Genomic DNA, 18,576 nt, shown 5'->3' on the forward strand with positions numbered 1-18,576 from the left:
ATGCTCTGCCCAGGGACCAGGCTCCTCACTGCTTGCAGCAAACTGGAAACCCCATCCCTCGCCATCAGTGGAGTGTTGCCACACAGGACGAGTGGCTCAGTGTTGTCACAGCTACCCATTTTTGCAAGAAGAGCTAGCAATCTGCATTTTTAATGTGAAGTCTGCTGGGTGTTTAGATGTTGGCTTACCAACTCAAAAATGTCTAAACAGAACCACGGGTGAAAATGAAAGCAAAACGCAGACCCAAAGTTCCCCCACAGGTCTTCACTGCGCTCATGGGCCCCCGGTGTGCAGCACGTGGTTTTAATTGCTGGGTTTCTGCACAAGCAGTCATTTGAACAGGGAGCTCCCTAGTGTTATAGAATCGAACACCACCATCCCAGACTGAAAGTATGAATTAGCACGTCTACCCGAGACTAACCACCCTTTCGCGAAGACCTCTGAGTATCAACATCTCCTGGTGGCTGCAGCTGGGTGCCAACTTTCAGGGGACGGGTGCATAATTTCCAAGGGCTGCAAAACTAGGTGGCCACTTCTTCCCTCTCACCCCAGAGCTGAGCACCCCAACCTGGGTCTAACATTGCTTGGCATGAAAGCAGAGGGCAAGGTTTCTGGACCCTGCGAACGCTGTCCTCCTCCGTCTGTGGAGAAGTGGTACCCCACCAGCCATGAGACAGTTCGGGCGGGAGGAGGCGTGTGCAGAAGCGGAACCAAACAGCTTCAGGAGTGAGGCGTGCACCACCTGCTGGGGATGGAGGCAGAGAAGGCGGTCAGAGGCCGAGCTGTGCCCCGAGCCGTCTGACAGACGAGCAGGGAGTCAGGGGGCCACGGGGACGCGGATGGGGACAGGGGCACATCCATGGGTTCTAAAGCTGAAATGACCCAGTTGCCACAATGAGCAGCCTCCCAGGGGGTAGGAAGACGTTAACAGCTGGAAGCCAGCCCCTTGGAAGGAGGAAGGTTGGGTCGTCCCTCCTGGGAGTGTGGAACCCCACCAGCAGGGCTCGGGGGCTCCTGGGAAGGGGGCCGGTGAGCAGAGCATCCTTCTCAATCTGCCCCCACGGAACTCTCCACCTGACTGAGGCCCTGGAAGAAGGAGCTGCCCCCTCCGTCCCCAGATCTCACACTGCCCAGCTGGACTGCTCGTCCCTGCCGGTGCCACCTGCTTCTCAGAATGAGGCTCGCAAGGGGCTCTCCCCTACGGAGAGGAGAGCCCTGTTACTGGGTCCGGCCTTGCCCGGGAAAGGACCCCCCACCCCGGCCCCTGTCACTCCATCTGGGCTTGCTTTGGAAAGGAACCCCCTGACCCCCTGCCGGACAGAGTTCAGGTTCATTTGGTCATCACTCACGGCCGGCCGTTTTCATACATTTGTTTTATAAGTCAGATCCACAGTCAAAAGCACAGTGTTTACTTCACAACCCAGTTACACACAAAGCAAAATCTTCATGTCGCAATCATCTCCCTCTCACAGGCAACAGGCTCAGATTCTCTTCCTGTCTTGTTTTTATGCCGGTTAACTCGGATTGCACACATGACGTCGTTCGTGACTGCAGGTTCAAACCCCCCTGCCTTCCCTGGTCCCTGTCCCCTTTCTCACGGCCCCTCCTTCACCTCCCTTCACAGGACTCAGGAATTCCTATAAGGGCGCCTCCGCCCGCCTTCTGTGGCCCTGCCCAGGCGGAGGTGACTGCCCCAGCCCCGCAGACTGGACACCACGCAGACAGGCGATCACCACACACCGTTTCTCTCTGCAAGGACAGGTCTGGGTCTTCGGACGCAGTGCACCTAAAATATTTGTCCGATGACGTTACAGCACAAAAAGCCTGAGGGAGACTTTCAATGACGAGAAAACTGTACGGTGTTTGGCAACACGCCTAGAAACCCAATCTTTGGAGAGCTCCGTTGCTGGCGCGCCTTCCTCCCGACCCAGGGAACAGCCGGGTGTGGATGCTGGTGTGGGTTCCAGACTGCCTTGCCCTCAGGCACATCACCTGCTTCAGGGCCCAAATGATGTCCTCGCCGGGGCCACCTGGGCCGTGACCTGACTCTCCACCAGGTGCTGGGGGAAGGGCCTGCCACCCGGTGCCTTGGTGGGGAGATGGAGCCTCAGAACATTCGACACAGTTGTCACCCAGGAAGTGGCTGAATCCACACCAATACCCGTTTTCTAGACTCTAACTTCCATGCTCTTTCCAGAAACCTAAATGGCTTCCAATCCTGTTACATAATCCTGTGTTCATGGCATGCCCCCAACTTATGACACGGAAAAGAACACCCTGTTTGCAGCCCCTGTGACTCTGGTGTGTTTGTTCACCCACAAGCGGCTCTGAACCCCCCAAAGCACATGCCCCCAGGGTGCACAGGAGTGGACCAGGAGATCCCTGTGGACCTAGTGCTTGTCCCTCTTTTCTCTCTGATGGGCTATGTGACATCTGACAGAACACGGTGCCTCTCTGGGCTTCTCCCTTATTGAGTGCCCAACGCAGCTGAACCAGGCGACTCCCAAGGTCCCTGGGATGGTCCAGGCTTCTCCTGAGAACTCTACCCGCCCCATGAGGAGACATCTGGCCCCAACAGGCACTGGTCCCACTCAGGAATCAAGAACAAGCAAAACAGAGGAGGAGGCAAAGATCCAGACCGGGGAACTGAATGAGAAAAGTCAAAGGGAGCAAAGCAAACTCCCTGTGCACTGAGCTCCCCTCCGATACCAGCCCTGCCTGACTGGCTTACTCTTCTTTCTAGAGCCTGGGGTCCCCGGCCCCCCAGGCTGCCCAGACTCACTGAACGGATGAGGAGGGGGACAGGTAGGGGGAAAAGCAGCCCCTCCAAAGCAGAGCGAGCCCCTGACCAGCAGGTGGCTGTCCGAGGAAGGCTTCCCCTTGGCAGGAGTGGCCGGCCCTGCTTCTCACCCCGCTCCAATGAGCTTCGAGCACCTGCCCTCGAGGTAAAAGCACACCAGCCGCCTGGCCACTGGTTCCAACTCACCTCAGCCCCACGGTCACTCCTCGTGCCAATCTGACACGCGGGTCATTCTCTGCCACTGTCTCCACAACCGCCACTTCCCCATGGCATCGCTTAATCCACTGTGCAAAGCAGCATTTATATATAGAAAGTTGCAGCCACGCAGGTTAGCATTAAAATAGAGATTTGATGTTGCCATGGCAACCAAACAAATGATATTCAAAATGAAAGAGAAGTATGCTGGCATTGGAAAAGCATGCCCACAGCCTTCCAGAGCAGCTGTGCCTGGTCCCCCCCCCCCCTACCCCCGGGGTGGGCGGGACCGGCCTCCAGAGAAGGGACCTTCCCTCCTATGAACTTCCTCCGCCCCCATCAAGTTGCCTCTGTGGTTTCGGCTGCAGCGATCAGTGGCCTCACTATACAAATTCCTTCCTGAAGCCAGCTCCTGCCTGGAGCACACCTGAGGCCCTGACACCGGAGGCAGCCGGAGGATGAGCTTATCCAGGTATATGCCAACTTGCAAAAGCTGTGTTCCTCACGCCCCAAGGGGACACAGCCGGTGGCCCTGCTGCCAGTGACTAAGGATGCTTCTGGAAACAAAGGTGGCTGCTGCCCCCGCCCTTCCTAGGCAAAGAGTCACAAGGCACCAGTGAGCTGAGTGACATTCGGCAGGCTGCTTCACCTCTCTGAGCCTCGACCTAAAACTAAGAAGGGAACTGGGGGTAGGGGAGGAGGGAATGGAAAAGTAACCTCGTGCCTTCCATCTCTGTGATGCCAGCATGTGCGTCTTTCCTACTGTGTCACCTCCTTTCTCTACCTTCTTCTTGTCCCCCTGGTCCCTGGGCATATGCCGTCCTTAGCCCTAACCCCACAGGCCTTGATAGTGCTGGAGCCCCAAGTCCCACATGGCAGCTCCCGCTTCCTAGCACTCAGTCAGCATAGCTACCTCCCAGAGTGTGCACGGCCGCAGGTCCCAAGGGCTGGATTCCAGGATCCAAGGACCAACCAAGAGGCCAGGGCGGGCCTGGGACAATGCTCTGAGCCTTTCTGGGCCTCACTCACACAACGGAGACTCAGACAGGACCCACAGGGCTGCCGGAGCCCTCATTCACCGCTGGTGGGAATGCAAAAACGGTGCCGCCACTCCGGAGAGCGCACACTTAACACGTGACCCAGCAGGGCCAGTCCTCGGTGTCTACCTGGGAGGAATGAAAACATACGTCCTCAGGAAGGCTTATATATACATGAATGTTCAGAGCAGATTTTTTTTAAAATCATAATCCCAAACTGGAAACGACGCCAAAGACCATCACTAGGAATTGGTGACCACATGGTAAGACTGCCACATAACGGACTATGACTTACCAACACAAAGGAACGAACTGTTGATGCCTGTGCGACCCCCTCCATCCTCCTCGCAGACAGGCTGAGAAGCCAGCCTCAGAAGGTGACAGTGCACCATTCCATTTATCCAGCATTCCCCGAAAGACACAGCTGTAGGGGTGGATGGCGCGTGAGGGGTTGGCTAGGGAGGGTACGGGTGCAGAGGGGGAGCATGAGACAGAATCTCGGGGTGATGGAACTGTTCTACATCCTGTTTGAGGTGGTGGTTGCACAAATCTATAACCTGTGTTAAAATTCATAGAACTGTATGTCACCCAAAAGTCAATGTCATCATATGACAACATATATATGATACACATACACACACACACACACAGACACACACACACACACTCTGTGTCCGTAATGTCATGGTGCACTTTTGACCGGTCACAGGAAAGCAACAAAAGATGATAGAAATGTGAAATCTGCACCAAATAAAAGAAAAACCCTCCCAGTTTCTGTAGGATGATGTGGCAGCATGTGCGCCTGCACAGATGATGATGCAACACCGTGTATACAGAAGAGCAGCCCACAGCCATGCCAGTCGAGATGTGGACGGTACAGAGGAAAGTTCAGTGTGTTCTGTGGCTCGCTAAATTAGAATCCGTGACCAATGTGCAACGTGAATATCAGCGCGTTTATAAAGAAGTGCTACTACATAGGAATAACATTACTCGGTGGGATAAGCAGTTGAAGGAAACCGGCAGTTTGGTGGAGAAACCCCGTTCTGGTAGGCCATCAGTCAGTGACGAGTCTGTAGAGGCTCTACTACGGGATAGCTACCTAAGGAGCCCTAAAAAATCTGTGCGTGAGCCCATACCGAACTGCATTGAATAGGTATGAAACTGGGAGAGTTTTCCTTTTATTTGGTGCAGATTTCACATTTCTAATCGTCTTTTGTTGCTTTCCTGTGACCGGTCAAAAGTGCACCATGACTTTACAGACTCACTGTATATAAAAATGCTACTTTCACCTTGAAAAAGAAATATCACCAATGATCATACTCTCTCCCCACGTGATTATTCTGATCAACAGTGGGGTCCTATTAGTTGCTAGTACCACTTTTAACTATACAGATGCTCTTCTTGTTCAAGACCAATGGTCCCCAGCTGTGGACCAGCCCCATTCACATCACCTGAGAGTTTGTTCGAACGTTTGAACTCTCCAGCCTCGCCCCAGGCCTCCTGAATCAGAGACTCTGCCGTCCGTTTGCACAAGCCCTCCAGGAGGTGAGAGATTCTACCGCACACTGAAATCTGGCGACCACGGGCTTCCATACACCAATTATCCAGCCGGGCCAGCCCAGAGGGGAGTGGTCTGGCTGGCCCTTTAATATCAAAAACTACGAATGCAAGCGATGTCTTCCTCCCTCCATACCCTTCTTGTTCACTGACACTTCTCCTTCCCTCCCAGCCTCTGCCTCTCATCTGCCCCCAAGCACAGCCCGCTGTTGCCCTGCGGGAGAAGCTGAAGGGCATGACTCTGCCAGACCATCCCGTGACAGCAGGTGACGGGGAACCACCTGCTGTTTCAGCCAGGACCCCTGGAACGAGAAGTCTCAGTGACCTGAGCTGAGGATCAGCACAGGCGCCTGGCTGTGCAAAGCTGCTCTGAGCTTCAGACCCGGCCCGGATCCCAGGCCAGCACCCGGAACCGACCTGGCCAGCCCACTCCCTCTTCTCGACGTTGAGAGGGCTTCTCAAATCCAGCGGGAACCCGGTGGTTGTCCCCATGAACCCCAGAAAGGCCCAACTTCCTACTTGTCCCAGCACAACTTCAAAGCCGGCTCACGTGGTCTTTGGCTCTGAAGTCGCTCGGAGATGATGGATCACAAGGAAGAAATCAGAACCATATGGATTTCATATTCAGCAAAATAAACAGAATTACGGCATCAGGGTTGGGTCCAGAAACCAGGGGGCTGTGTGTCTGGCCCAGAGCCCGGAGCTGTGGCCCTCAGCGTAGGCCGGGCTCTGGGCCCCTCCTCCCCACGACTCCCACAGAGAGCGCCAGGGGCACGGGGGGGGGGGGGGCTCGCCCCCTGCTGCGGTCTCTGCCTGCAATGCTGTTTCTCGGCTGACATTTCAGTGTTTTATTGAGGTTCTGTATTCTCTTTTATTCCCTTGAAGAAGAGTTCAGCTTATTTTCTAGTTTCATTCAAATATGCACAAGCACCGACAGGAATACTGCACCGTTAACGAGAGCGTGACGACCCAGGAGCCTCCGGGAGGGGAGTCGGGGTAGCAGCTGTGCTCCCGCCCCCTTTTCTATCGTTGGTTGCTTTCTCGCAGAGCCAACCAGGCAGGGGTGTGCCCACTCCCAACCCCATTCTCATCACAGAACACAGAAACCCTTCCCTCTCCCAGTTTCCAGACAAACACTGTGGCATTCCACAGAGCCAGTGCTTCTGGACCACGGGCGGTTGTGCCCCATAGCTGAGCCGTATGGCAATGTCTGGAGACACGTACCGGTTGTCATGACAGTGGGCGGGGGTATCAGTTTCCAGTTGCTGCTGTACCAGATTGCAAAACTCGAAGGCTTAAGATAACAACATGCATTTATCATCTGAGAGTTCTGGAGTTGAGGAAGGGGTCTCACTCTCTGGGCTGACATCAAGGTGCCCACAGGGCTGCCTTCCCACAGAGGCTCTAGGGAAGAATGTGTTTCCTTGTCTTTGTCAGCTTTTAGGGGCCGCCTGCATTCCTTGGCTTGCGGCCCCTTCCTCCGTCCTCAAAGCCTGCAATGGTAGGTCAAGTTCTCTTCCCACCACCGTCTCTCTGGTTCTCTCTCTTCTGTCTTCTTCTTCCGCTTATGGGACTCATGAGTACACTGAGCCCCCTGGATCGTCCAGGAGAAGCTGTCCATCTCAAAGTCAGTTGTTTTGCAACCTTAATTCCATAACCACGTTCAATTCCCCCTTGCCATGTAACCGAACACATGAAAGTTCCAGAGGCTAGGACATGAACATCTTCTGGGGGGAGAAGAGGTCATTATTGTGCCTATCGTAGGGGGCTACTGGCATCTAGTGAGAAGAGGCCAGGGGTGCTGCTAAACAGCCTACAAGGCCCAGGACTGTGCCCAGGAAGAAAGTATTATCCAGCCCCAAATGTCAATAGTGCCAAGGTTGAGAACCCTGGTATACCCTCACACTGACCCTGTCTTAGTTGGCTCCTAGTGACCGTGACTCCAGCCCATTTCCACAGAGAAGACTTTTGGAGATCACAGAGAAGTTCTGACCCACAACCAATGAGAGATTTTTTTTTTACTATTCTGTTAAAATATTTTAAAATAGATTTTATAACTGTTCTGGAATCATCCTCAAATGATTCTTCTTTGATATACAGAAAATATACACAAACGTTAGAAACATATAAAATGCATCTCATTAATAGAAGGCACACGAACACACGGATCATTTAAATCTCTTTATGGGAATACCTTCAAATAACCGGCTAAATTCTGCTCAGCTGCTGGCTTGCTTTCTGGTTTCGGAAATCCCTGCATTAGCCAGCCAGAGATGCTCGCGTCCCCTGTCCCCCTCCCCTCACCCACCAGCAGTCGAACATTCCTGCAGAGCCCCGTCCCCGTGCCAAACGCCCTCCTGCCCCAGAGCTCCTGCGGGCACCCAGAGGCGTCCTGCGTTCTGTGGGTGAGGTCTGCAGCAGCTAGGGCTGTGTGGGCGAGGGGACAGCTACTCAGAAGGCCCTGTCCAGCCCTACAGAAGGCAGGGGGCTGTTCCCCTGCAAAGGATGGCCCTCCAGCAAAGCTTGCCCCACCCTGTGGTCCCATTTGCTGGCTGGTTTCCCAAAGTGGACCAGGATGGGCAGCAGAGGGTGACTCTGTGGTTTCATGGGGATTCCTCTGCAAGGACAGGCAGGCAGCGATGGCTGACATCACTTTTTTTTTGTCATTCTGACAAAAGGAGCCCCTGCTCCCTCCCACTCCCATCCAAACAGTGAGCAGAGGCACAGTGGCACTTAGTGCAGGCGCCTCCCTGTGTCCCTGACACGACACCCAGGCGAACCTGAGCGATCCTGCCATGGCCACTGGGCACAGCGAGGCACTTTTGAACTTCTGCTGCAATGACCTGGCGTTTTCTCCAAAGCCATATCTCTGTCCCAAAGCACGGAAGCAACGGCTATCGCCAAGTCCTGACCTGATGTCTGAGGTACTTTGAGGCTTGGGACCACCTGCGTCAAGATGTCACCCGCAGAGCACATGGCATTTTTTCCGCTGGTCCATCCAACAAGTGCTCGTTGCCCATCTCCTACGTGCTGGACACCTCTTCTGGATCCACACAGCGCAGCAGCCGGAAGGACAGACGGCCCTGCCCGCCCACGGGGAGCTTGGATCCCCAGGGAAAATGGGAAGGCCTTGCTCTGAACACTCGTGTGTGTCATCTCATTTAAATATCCACACCGGTGTTGGGGGCAGGTAACCTTGAATTGTAAACACCTGTGTGACCTTCGCTCCTTCCATCTTCTCTACCCTTCTGCGGGTAGGGTCTGCCATTAGACCCGTGACAGGGGAGGAAACTGAGGTCTGGGTCATTCGCTGGTGTGTGTGTGTGTGTGAGTGCATTCACAGATAGTAAGTGGCGACACTGGCCCTGAGCCCAGGTGGCACCGAGGCTCTGTCAGGGGGACAAGCCCGAGGACTCGCCCTTCACAGTGACGTTAACGGAGGGGAGAGTGACACGTCCGGCTCAGGAACCCCTAGTGCATCAGCTCCCCGTTAACCTGCTCAGTGTGACAGCTTCCCGACCAGCTCCGCGGCTGGCCCCCCTGCCCGGCCCAGTGCCCCCTAGGCCAGCAGGGCCAGGGCTCCCACTTCCAAGGGGCGTACAAAGGTCACAGGAGGTGCGCCAGCACAGCAGTCCCTTGGCTGCTCTGTCCCCCAGTGAGTCACCGCCCTCCAAAGAGCACTGCCCCAGAAAGCCCCGTGGCGGGAGCAGCGGTGCTCGTCCCACTTCCCGTTTCCATCTCCCGAAGGAACGTGGCTTTCACCAGGTCCAGCATCTGTCGTGCAAACGCCCGCTGAAGTTCCCAGGTGCCCTGACAGCGGAGATTTCCAACGCAAGCGCCTAGTGGCGGCGGCCGCTGCTCTCACTCGCATCCCGGGCCGGCTTCCCCCTCTCCCGTCCTGGGTGGGGCTGCCTGCTTGGGATCCTGGGGACACAGTAAAGCTGCATGGCAGGAGGGTCTGGCGTTTCCAGGCACATGACGGGCGGCATGGTGGCCTGGAAACCACCCTAGGCTCCCAAGGTGTTGGACCAGCCTCAGGAACCACCAGGCTGGCAGCAAATATGATCTAACCTGGGGATTGAGGGGGAAGGAGGAGCGGTGTCTTTGCAGATATAGTTAAGGATTCTGAGATGAAACTGTTATCCTGCATTATCCAGCCAAGCCCTAAATGCCGTCCCAGGTGCCCCAACAAGGGGGAGGCGGAGGGAGGTTTTAGGACACACGGAATAGAAGGCATACGCTCAGGGAGGCGGAGACGGGAGTGATGTGGCCACAAGCTAAGGGATGCCAGCAGCTCCCGGGGAGCTGGGAGAGGCCTGTGGCAGCTTTCTGCTGTGTGTGCCCGCCCCACAGCTGTGTCCAACCCTGCTTCCGGTGAGAGAGCGCCATGGTTTTCCTTCGGGGAAGCACCTCCCCTCGCCCCTCCCCACACCTCTCCAGTGAGTAATTCCACTCCCCTGGTCCTGGTGGTGACTAGCTCAGGGATATGCAGGTGAACCAAATCAGTCACCTGAGGCTCAGTCCTGGAACTCTGGTCAGAATTATTGGGGAAAGGAAGTAGTATTATGATCGGCTGCAAGTCTGAAGCTGCTGACACCTCACAGGAAAACCTCCCCAAGAATGGAGTCAATGCAGAAGAAAAGGGGTCTGATGGTGGAGAGAGAGGAGGAGGCAAGGAAGACATCACACTGTGCTGAGCCCGCAAAGACCTCTCCATCGAGCCGTGGTGGAAGCTGACATCCTGGAAATGCAGCAGTTATACCAACCTACCCATTAATTCCCTTTCTGTTCAAAGCACATTTGAGCAGGATTTCGGGCACATGCATTGGCAAGAGTCCGCACCTCCCTTTCTAAAGGCCAGGGTATAACACATACCTCGGCAACAAAGCCGAAAGGACACGAAGCAGCCTGGAGACTCGGCCCCTCTCTTGCACTTGCAGGTAAGCTCCTCTCCCAGCGAGAACTGCCTTTCCATGGGCCCCTGTGTTAGTGTCCTCTGGTCACTGTAAAAAGTGACCACAACCCTGGTGGCATTAAGAAAACAAACAGAAATATCTTGTCTCACAGTTCTGGAGGTCAGAAATCAAGATCTGTGTCACTGAACTAGAATCAAGGTGTTGGCGGGCCACATTCTCTCCAGAGGCTGGGGGGGGACGGGGACGTGGTCCTTCTCTCTTCCAGCTCCTGGTGGCTGCCACCTTCCCTTAGCTTGTAGCCTCATCCTTCCAATCTCTGCCTCCCTGACCATACACCCTCCTCCTCTCCTGTGTGGAGTATAATCTCTCTCTGCCTCCCTGACCATGCACCCTCCTCCTCTCCTGTGTGGAGTATAATCTCTCTGCTTCCCTTTTATGAGGACACTTGGGATTGTATTCAGGACCCAGATGGATAATCCAGGCTAATCTGACCTCAAAATCCTTAATTTAATTCAATCTCCAAAGGCCCCCTTTTTTTTTTTCCAAAGAAGATTATATTCCCAAACTTGGGGGATTAGGATGTGAACACATCTTTGAGAGACATTACCAGCTGCTCCAAATCTGACCAAGTCAGACCGTCACCTCCAATCGTCAGGCGAAGTGGTTGCTGGCCTGCGCATGACCTACACTATCTTAAGAAGCAAGCTGCTCTTGGTGACAGGCCAGGTCACCCCGGGAGGGCTGGATCCTTATCACTTGAAGGGAATATTCTTCCAAAGATAAGCAGGCCCTCTCAGTTGTTGACTGCTTTGGAATACCCAGCGCCAGCAAGCACGCGCAGCCACTGGGCCACCAGCCGCCGGCGTTCCCGGAGGCTGCCTACATCAAGCCCTATTCCCTTTCCGCAGGCGGAGGTCAGGCCTCTGGCTCCCACCCCAAACTCTGCTGTGTCCCGAAGTTCCTAAAATCCCTGTGATTATGGCGCGTCAGCCTCTTCCCCCCTCGTCTTTTTTTTTTTTTTTTTTTTTTTTTTTTGTATTTTTCTGAAGCTGGAAACGGGGAGAGACAGTCAGACAGACTCCCGCATGCGCCCGACCGGGATCCACCCGGCACGCCCACCAGGGGGTGACACTCTGCCCACCAGGGGGCGATGCTCTGCCCCTCCAGGGCGTCGCTCTGCCGCGACCAGAGCCACTCTAGCACCTGGGGCAGAGGCCAAGGAGCCATCCCCAGCGCCCGGGCCATCTTTGCTCCAATGGAGCCTTGGCTGCGGGAGGGGAAGAGAGAGACAGAGAGGAAGGAGGGGGGGGGGGTGGAGAAGCAAATGGGCTCTTCTCCTATGTGCCCTGGCCGGGAATCGAACCTGGGTCCCCCACACGCCAGGCCGACGCTCTACTGCTGAGCCAACTGGCCAGGGCCTCCCCCCTCCTCTTTTAAGGGTCAGTCCGGTCCAACTCAGGAAACGTTTCCAACACCAAGGCCATGCACAGTCCTGGCCAGGACTCCACAGAACCACAGGACCAAGCAGGCAGGCTGCAAAGCATAGAGAGAAGAGATTGGCAAGAGTGTGGGGAAAATGGGCTTGGAGTACACGATATTCCATAGAGCAGAGGGTCAGGCTCGGCCGGAGGGCCGTTCAGGGACAGTTGAGGGGCGGAGTCGGGCCGGTCTGCTTGGGGTTATATAAAATGCTACCTGAACTGGGAGTAAGATGAAAAGAATTAGAATACTCCCCACATGCTCCCTAACTTTCCAGTGACCAGGAGACCTGCGGAGCCCAGAAGTGCGGGGAGGAGCCTTCTGTGCTGGGAGCAGGAGGGAGGGGGCGGGGACCGGGGAGAGACAGCAAGGGGGGAGGATGACAGGAAGCCAAGGCCAGCTGAGACTGCCTCTTACAACCCAACTGACTCTGGCTAGTGGCGATGTAGAGAGGGCGCCTGCCTCTCAGGGGTGGTCCAGGCCAGAGGCACCTGAGAGAAGGAGGAGGAAGGGCCACCAGCTGGAGAGAAGGGGGACCTGCCCAGGCGGGAGCTTCCCACAGGGGGCACAGCAGATGTCCCCCCCCCCCATCCTACCCCCCACCGGGAGCACAGCCTGGCCACGCCCACAAGGGTATCAGGGTAGACTTGGATCTGAGCTGGGAGGCCGCTGGTGCTGCCACCCCCACCACCCCTTGAGGACTCAAGCAGCTGGGCGCAAGTCCCTCCGCTCAGCCCTGACCACACCCCCGAGCCTCCGCCCGCCCGCCGGCCGAGTGGAAGCGCTATGTCAGGGCTCGCACAGAATGTGGGCAGAACGGGACGGCTCAGCTTCCGCTGGGGTCTGCGGGGCCAGGTCGTGCAGCGGGGCCACGCGCTGAGTTCTCCCAGAGCGCAGGCGTCCCCGTGACACTTGCAGCCCCAAGATGACCCCTTAGGTGACATACAAGATGACGTGAAAGGTCCAACACACTGACCGTCAAACCTGTTTTCCCTCCCGGCGCAGATAAACTAATTCCTCAGGCACGAGTGGTTCGTGTCCTCACTAAATACCACCTTTTTTTTTTTTTTTAAATGAATCAAGGAGATATATATATATTTTTTAATTTTTAAAATTTTGTTTTTAATTTATTGTGTTGACATGGTTTCAAGTGTCCTAAATACAACTGTTTTGATCTCATGGCACACATAAAGTAGTTACTAAGGAGTGTAACTCCTCTGTTTCCCTAGTAATTAGTTTATGTGTGCCATGAGAAAAAAAAAAAAGGTTGAAAACTGCTGGTCTAAGAGGCTCATTTTTAAATAGTTATATTTATTTTAGGAAAGACCAGATACCTAGTACATAAAGCCCGTGATGTCACTGTCATTCGGCAAGTTGGCGTGATGTGCTTTGACGGGCTCCTCGGGGATCAGTGAAGGTTGGAGTCGGGAGGGACCGTTTCTAGGTCATCAAGTCTTACAGTGCGGGGGTTAAGACGTAGGACCAGGGGGCCCGGCGGCCTGGATTCGTAAAGATCTCGCGTGGGCAAGTAACGTGAGCTCTCTGTGCACCCTGGGGAATCCCATGAAAATGGAAGCAATAACAATACCTCTTGCAAGGATTAAATGAGTTAATGCACAGAAAGCATTTGAAATTGGCCTGCCCTTGCTTACCATGCTGGTGAGTGACAGCCTCTTCTTCCCACACCACCGGGCATGACATCCTTTATAAAACCTGTCGGGATCGAGGTGGTTCCAACCTCCAGCCCCTGTCAGCCAAGTCTGCCCAGCCGCCCATCTCATCCTGACTCCCTTCACCCCGTCCTGCCCCCACCTCTCTGAGTTTCCTGAGGTCCCACCCCCTTTCCCCTCTGCTGGCTGCGAGCATCAGACAAAGTGGCCAGCAGGGCCACTGGCCACACACCTCCTGGAAACCCACACAGAAAAACCAGACCACTGCCCTCCCAGTCTCCAGCCAGGGCTGCTTGCCCGTGACCCTCAGCCCATGACGGTTCTTTGAGAGCACAGACAGACACTCCATGTGACCGGGTCTACCTTGGCTCGGGTGGCTGCGATCAGAGGTAAGAAGTCATCCCCTGAAGTCTGAAGAGGGAACCTGATTAGCAGACATGATTCCGCCCTTTCGTAGCTGAATTGGACCCCTTAGAGGGAAGTTGATACCAGCATCCTTCAGTCTTGACATTGAGCCCTGAGGTGTGGTCGCATCACATTTTGTAAAGAGCCAGAGTGTGGTGTCCAGGACACTAATGATGCCAAAGCAACAGCAGTCTTCGCCTCGGTCACGGAGGGCAGAACTAGTCCGAGGTTAGGATCCGCCCCTTAGGGATGCAGCGGGAGCCGCAGCTGGGACGGAAGATGCACACAGACACCGGCCTGGCCCCCTGCCCTGCTCAGCTGGTTCAGGACAAGTTTGGAGAGACCAAGCCCGCTCTCCTGGGGGGCGGAGGGCACACCCCATTGCTCTTCCCAGAGGTAGCATGAGCCTGCACATCCCTACCCCAAGTCAGACACCAGGAGACCTTTTGCTCAAAGGGTCAATGAAGCTCTGGGTCCTCTCTGACCTGAAGGCAGGGACTGGTGAGTCAAGGCTCCCAGGACCACCCCTGGGTTTAATGAGCCACTACTCAGCACGCAGTCCTGCTCAAGGCCCTCATTTATTACAGCAAAAGGAATCAAAGCAACAGCAATCCAGGGAAAAGAAACCCAGGTGAGGTGCCGAGGAGAGCAGGTGGCGAGCTCTGAGCAATCCCAGCCCCCTGCCCAGTGTAGGCAGCTTACACCCTCCCGCAAGGCACTGGGTCAGTGCTGGAAGCGCTGCCCTCCAGGGAAGCCCGGGGACTCAGCCGGGGACTCGGTGCCCAGGGCTGTCGTCACAGTGGGCGGGTCCTGGTGGCACCTCGGGCCTACCACGTACCCAAACTGTAGATCCCAGAAGGAAAGCACCATAAACCCAACTGTTGGTAGAAACAGTTTAACCTTGTCAGTTAGGGAATGATGGGAAACTTCCCTAACTCCAAGCTCCCGGACGCCAGCCAAGGGCCGACATGGCCGATCAGGCTTTGTTTGTAAGGGGGGGGGGGGGGGCGCACCCTCGCCGGCTGGGTTCACGGTTTCCGCACACGGGCCCCCGAATGTTCATCACAGGGTGCCTCCCCCGCAGCGGGGCCCGCCGGTAGCGGACTGCTGCCGTCAAGCCCCAGACAAGTGACGAGCCTCCCGAACATCTGTGCTGACAGAGCTCATGCACTGACAGGACGTGCAAGTCCGTGACTGGCCTGTGCTCCCCGTGGGCACTTCCCCCGGGAGAACACCAGGCTTTACGTGCAACAGTTCCGGGTCACGAACACCTCGTGTGCTAATAACCACCGCGTGCTATCCCTCTGCGTCAGGCATCGGGCTAGAAGCACGTGACCTAGATCGAGTATCAAGTGACTGTTAATTCTGATGCTCAATGAACAGTCTTCAGTTTACAGGAGAGTCAACTAGGGCTTAGAGGTGCGCAATGACCTGCCCGAGATCCCACCGCCGTTAGTCGGTTTGACCTTTCACCCCTACCTACACCCAGCCGCTCCTGGGGGGGTCTTCCACGGACCACATCATCGCTTTTTAGCATGTGCAGGATACTTCAACACACGCTAAGAGGTATGCAAAAAGTAGCATACTACTTTTTCACTTGTTTACTTAATATTTTTTATTGACTCACTCTTTTACTTTAAAAAAATATATACACAACCCTTTATTTCTCAGAAAATGTTATCGTATTTTCTGAATGGGAAACCTGTGTAACGTTTGCCAGAAATATACAATGAGCACACAATGACCACAATGGAAACCAAGCAACAGTTTTCAATCCTGGCAGGATACCGCCACGGGGACCCCTGAGGTCTGTTACCGCCCCCCCTCCCCGGTGCCACCAATAGAACCGGAAGCAGAGAGAATGGCAAACCGAAAACCCTTCTCCTTTCAGGAGTCCATGGTGCTGAAGGCTTTGCCCACAGGCCATCTCAACCCACCTTCCCACGTCCCCTTGGGAAACTCTGTGCTGTACAAACCTGCCCCGTCTGACCCGTGCGTTGGGCGGCTGGCTGGACGGCCGGGGATCCCGCGTCTTGTGCACCCCACTCTCCGGCCCACATCCTGAACCGTGCTCCAGCACCTTCCTCCCCTGGTTCTCACTTTCCACCAGCCTCCGCTGCCACCAGCCCGGCCAGCTCCTCGTCTCCTTCCATTCCTGGTTTCTGCTTCCCCAGGGCTCCGCTCAGCTGGCCAGGCTCCTGGCCTGGACTTGGGGAGAGAAAATTCCAGCCAAGAGCCCATCCCTCCGGCCCAGTTCGCAAATCAAAAGCCAGCTAGGGAGAGAGCAGGGGCTCTGTCATGGGCATGTCCTATCTAGAAAGTGGGGGTGGGCATGGGGGTGGGCGCTGAGCATACGGAAGTAGGAAACCTTCCACTTCTCTAAGCAGGGGACTACATTCCAGATGCCCACCTCCAGTCTTTACCCAATACCACAGAACCCTCTATCTAGTCGGACCCCAGAGGGTCCCACCCAAAAGCCGCTCACGGGGGTATTCCCAGGCAGCAGGCTAGCAGGGCAGAAAGGCACGAAGAACTCGAAGCAGACAAAGGCAGTGCGGTGGTTGAGAGCTTGGGTTTATGAGGCAAACAGACCCAGGTTCAAGTCCTGGCTTTGGCCAGGTGACATCTCACATCTGAGAACTCCTTCTCCAGGGATTGTTACAGGATAATACGACTCACCCATTGTCTGTGCTCAGTAACGTATTTTTATAGAGCGAAGCTGAGTGTGGGGCCAAAAACAAGAACAGAAAGAGGGTGGAGGGCAGGTGTGTGTGAGGGTGAACTTACACACACCCACCCTCGGAAAAGTGAGAGGAGAAAGGCTGCCAGGTTCGGGGGGTGTGCAGGCTCCCCCTGCCTCAGCTCTGGGGACAGCCCTGAGGCATTCAAGGTTCAGACTGTCCTGCTGTGGAAGAGATTCTCCTGGCTCAAAATACACTTCCTGTAAAGCCCCGGAGCCTGACCGTACCCAGAGAAACCCGGGATCCTCCCTGACTGATGGACGGCTCCTCTGTGCACAAGCCTCCCCACCACGGGAGTCGATATGAACGTCAGGAAAAGAACAGAATGAACCGCGTGCCAAGCACTGTTTCCAAGAGGTAATGGAGGAGCCGGGAAAAGAGGTTTGGGACAGGATGGCGCCCGTGGTCTGTCCAGCCCCAGGGCTGATGCCTTTGTGGCTTCTCTGCGCTTCGGGGCATTGCCCACTGGATCTGTACCATTGCTCTAAACGTGGGTGCTAAGCATGAAGAAGAAAGAGGGTGTCAGGATGGCGTCACTCTCCAGCCTGTGCCGCGCTTGTGAGTGTGCGGAGCGAGGCCGCCCTGGTCTTTATGCAGGACTGGCAGCGCCTCAGGGACAGGAGAGGACCTCCCGGCCCGGGGACCAGAGGGACACAAGGCACAGGTCTGCAGGAAAGAGGCCAGGAAATGAGATTCTGATTGGAAAGATAAAGTGTGCCGGAGTCAGAGCCCAGTGACAAGTGGTAGGTGAATCACAAACATAAGGGCTTTCCCGTCGGCAGCGTGTCCGAACAGGCTGTGTGGCTCGGCCTGAGAAACAGGAAAACGAGCAAGAGTGGGATCCCTGAGCCGCTGGTTCTGTGAACTCATCCCAGCCCAGGGCCCTGGGCAATCCTGGGACAGGCCTGCTCCTGTCATGCGAGTCTGAGGCCGAGGGGCACCCCTCCCTGGCCAGCACGGGCTTGGAACGTTCCAGTTCATTGACAGTAACCCTGGAAGGCAGACAGCTCCCTGGTGAGCCTGTTCTCCAAGGACAGGGCCCCCGGGGTTGTTCCCGAGCCCCTGGGGAGAGGCCCGGTGCAGGGGACAGCCCAAAGCCTGGCTCCATAAGGCACTGACCACCCAGTGGCAGCCCTGGTCCCGTGAGAGATGGTGCATCCCCTCCCCAGACCTCCGCATCAGAGCCTCCTTGCTAACAAGTGCCTGAGAAGAATTGTGCAAGACTTCGTGTTAGAGAAACGCTTGCAGCATCAAGGTATTTCGCCCCTACCGGGGTGAACCTCGGGGCACGACCCTGTGCTCAGCAAGCTCCTAACAGCTCCACAGGCAGCTGAGGAATTTAGCGGCAGGTTCAGCTCCCAGGGACTTCTGTTTTCTCAGGTGAACCCAGGGCTGCAGGGACTTGCTCCTTCTCTCAGGCACAGATCCACCAGTCAGATGAACACTGAACCCGGGAGAGCAATGTTTCAGGATGTATTTGCCCATCTGCTCGTGTATTTATTTGCTTGCCAGGCTCATTCAGATATTGACTGGGCTTCTACAATATATCAGGCTCTGAGAATGAGCAGATAAATGACCCGCCAGGTGCTGAGGGGAAGAAGGGGGGGGTGTCCATCCAGGAATGTGTCTCTGGCCAGGGCACTGCCTGAAGGGCATCATTAGGTCATGCTTTCTGTCTGTCAGGCTTTTCTCTCCTGTCTCCCTCTCGAATGGACTGATTGCCCTTTCTTTCTTCTCGCTCCCACCCCCACTAACTTGGCAGGTATAGGGTCTATT

The 18,576-nt window shown here is 55.5% G+C and overlaps 1 protein-coding gene across 5 annotated transcripts in view; it reads right to left on the reverse strand.

Annotated features, from left to right (window-relative positions):
* The window catches only part of GAS7 (growth arrest specific 7), a 213,791-nt gene that overhangs the window by 113,046 nt on the left and 82,169 nt on the right, over positions 1-18,576 (reverse strand). Inside the window, exon 1 of one of the 5 annotated variants that reach the window (XM_066264284.1) lies at positions 10,465-10,485. The exons of 3 other annotated variants lie outside the window; for them this stretch is intronic. The gene's annotated coding sequence lies outside the window, so the exon portion shown is untranslated. Of the gene's footprint in view, positions 1-2,986; positions 3,061-10,464; positions 10,486-18,576 lie in introns of those variants that run through there. One more of the 5 variants, XM_066264281.1, reaches the window with a different exon arrangement.

Source organism: Saccopteryx bilineata, chromosome 2 (assembly GCF_036850765.1).
Source record: "Saccopteryx bilineata isolate mSacBil1 chromosome 2, mSacBil1_pri_phased_curated, whole genome shotgun sequence".
Taxonomy (NCBI): domain Eukaryota; kingdom Metazoa; phylum Chordata; class Mammalia; order Chiroptera; family Emballonuridae; genus Saccopteryx; species Saccopteryx bilineata.